Here is a 3,274-nt window from a genome sequence, read left to right on the forward strand (position 1 = left end):
TCCAGCCTGGGTGACAGAGCGAGACTCCGTCTCAAAAAAAAAATAAAAAATAAAAAAAAATAAAAAAAGGTTGAGCCAGAGTTCAGCTCCAACAATAACTAAATTGTGTTCCTGACCATACCTCCCAACCCTCAAACAAAAACTCTCATTTTACAACCAGCCTTGCTTCTTCAGGGCCTTCAAGACCACCAGAGCCACAGACTCTGCAGAACTGAATGAACGCCTTCCTAGTATTACTAGGTGCAGCCCAGGCAGGGATGAATCACAGTGCTTCTCAAATAAGGAAACAAAGACACAGCAAAGGTACAGAATGAGTCATTTTAAGTAGTGTTAATAAAGAATATTGGCCGGGCGCAGTGGGTCATATCTGTAATCCCAGCACTTTGGGAGGCCGAGGTGGGCGGATCGCCTGAAGTCGGGAGTTGGAGACCAGCCTGACCAACATGGAGAAACCCCATCTCTACTAAAAATACAAAATTAGCCGGGCATGGTAGCGCATGCCTGTAATCCCAGCTGCTCAGGAGGCCGAGGCAGGAGAATCGCTTGAACCCGGGAGGTGGAGGTTGCGGTGAGCCGAGATTACGCCATTGCACTTCAGCCTGGGCAACAAGAGCAAAACTCTGTCTCAAACAAACACAAAAAAGATTATCAGCAACCAGTTAGCAGCAGCCAGTCCTGAATTTCTCACAAGTTCTGGGCTTGCCAACCAGGAAGAAGCCCGTCTTGTTTCAGTTTCTTTTTGGATCAATTTCTTGCCTTGCCAGGGTTCTTAAAAGACTTCGGGGGCTGTATGCGGTGTTCCCTCCAGTTTCTATAGTCCGAATCGCACTGAATGATCTTAGCCTACTTATCACAAGCTTCTGATGTGAAAAGTCTAGGCTTGTTTTCTTGTTCAGAGAGGTGGAAAGTAAGAGTTTAGAAGACTGCGAGACTTCACTATTTTGTCAAAAGACTCTTTTTTTCTAGCTTCCTTTATCCTAGACTAGGCAGGACAGGTAAAGAAATTTCAGTTAGTCCACTTTGTACTTAGCTGTAGTTGAGAGTTCGATGGAGTTTCGCTCTTGTTGCCCAGGCTGGAGTGCAATGGCGCAATGTCAGCTCACTGCAACCTCCACCTCCAGGGTTCAAGCGATTCTTCTGCCTCAGGCTCCTTTGTAGCTGGGTTTACAGGCATGCGCCACCATGCCTGGGTAATTTTTGTGTTTTTAGTAGAGATGGGGTTTCTCCATGTTGGTCAGGCTCGTCTTGAACTGCCAACCTCAGGTGATCCGCCTGCCTCAGCCGACCAAAGTGCTGGGATTACAGGCATGAGCCACCACGCCCGGCCTGTAAAGTGTTCTTAATTATCAGATTGCTAAATAGGAGACTGAAAAAAGCTGAGGATTGGGTTGAAAATCAGGAAGAGGCCCGGCGCGGTGGCTCACACCTGCAATCCCAGCACTGTGGGAGGCTGAGGCGCGCCGATCACTTGAGGTCAGGAGTTTGAGACCAGCCTGGCCAACATGGAGAAACCCCATCTCTACTAAAAATACCAAAGTTAGCCAGGGGTGGTGGCATATGCCTGTAGTTCCAGCTACTTGGGAGGCTGAAGTGGGAGAATCACTTGAACCTGGGAGACAGAGGTTGCAGTGAACCAAGATCCTGCCACTGCACTCTACCCTGGGCGACAGAGTGAGACTCTATCTCCAAAAAAAAAAAAAAAAAAAAAAAAATCAGGAAGAGTGATTTAACTTTTATAAGGCACCCAAATGAAAGCTGAGAATCAATCTTAGTATTGTATCTGGAGACTATTCAGGATGGTCAGGATTAGGCTTCCCCTCCCATTTAACAAAAATGTTAGGCCGGGCGCGGTGGCTCAAGCCTGTAATCCCAGCACTTTGGGAGGCCGAGACGGGTGGATCACGAGGTCAGGAGATCGAGACCATCCTGGCTAACACGGTGAAACCCCATCTCTACTAAGAAATACAAAAAATAGCCGGGCGAGGTGGCAGCGCCTGTAGTCCCAGCTACTCGGGAGGCTGAGGCCGGAGAATGGCGGGAACCCGGGAGGCGGAGCTTGCAGTGAGCTGAGATCCGGCCACTGCACTCCAGCCTGGGCTACAGAGCGAGACTCTGTCTCAAAAAAAAAAAAAAAAAAAAAAAAAAAAAAAAAATGTTACTGGGACTCAACTATATTCCAGGCCCTGAGAATCCAAAGTGAAAAGGCATCACCCCTGCCCTCAAATCGCTTAATCTAGTCGGGGAGACAGGATACTCAGATACCTCTAATGGAGGCAAATAAAAGGAGCACAGTGGCCAGGGTATTCAATAACTGAGGGAGGTAGGAAAGGCTTCATAGAAGTCATTCTTATGAAAGGTAGGAATTTGGCCGGGTGCACTGGGTCACGCCTGTAATCCCAGCACTTTGGGAGGCCAAAGCAGGCGCATCATGAGGTCAAGAGATCAAGACCATCCTGTCCAACATGGTGAAACCCTGTCTCTACTAAAAATACCAAAATTAAGGCCGGGCTCGGTGGCTCAAGCCTGTAATCCCAGCACTTTGGGAGGCCGAGACGGGCGGATCACGAGGTCAGGAGATCGAGACCATCCTGGCGAACACCGTGAAACCCCGTCTCTACTAAAAAATACACAAAACTAGCCGGGCGAGGTGGCGGGTGCCTGTAGTCCCAGCTACTCGGGAGGCTGAGGCAGGAGAATGGCGTAAACCTGGGAGGCGGAGCTTGCAGTGAGCCGAGATCCGGCCACTGCACTCCAGCCCGGGCTACAGAGCCAGACTCCGTCTCAAAAAAAAAAAAAAAAAAAAAAAAAAAAAAAAAATAGGTTTAAGGTGGAAGTCTAGGAATCTGCCTTTTTTGAAAAAGAACCCAGAGGATTCTGAGAGTGTGTGACATTTCGTTTTGAGAAACCTTGATATAGTGAGAGATGCAATTATTTGTCATGTAATCTGATAATTTTTTTTTTTTTTTTGAGACGGAGTCTCGCTCTGTCGCCCAGGCTGGAGTGCAGTGGCGCGATCTCGGCTCACTGCAAGCTCCGCCTCCCAGGTTCACGCCATTCTCCTGCCTCAGCCTCCCGAGTAGCTGGGACTACAGGCGCCGGCCACCTCGCCCGGCTAGTTTTTCGTATTTTTTAGTAGAGACGGGGTTTCACCGTGTTAGCCCGGATGATCTCTATCTCCTGACCTCATGAGCCGCCCATCTCGGCCTCCCAAAGTGCTGGGATTACAGGCTTGAGCCACTGCGCCCGGCCCTTTTTTTTTTTTTTTTTTTTTTTT

The sequence above is a fragment of the Theropithecus gelada genome, chromosome 11 (assembly GCF_003255815.1).
Source record: "Theropithecus gelada isolate Dixy chromosome 11, Tgel_1.0, whole genome shotgun sequence".
Lineage (NCBI taxonomy): Eukaryota > Metazoa > Chordata > Mammalia > Primates > Cercopithecidae > Theropithecus > Theropithecus gelada.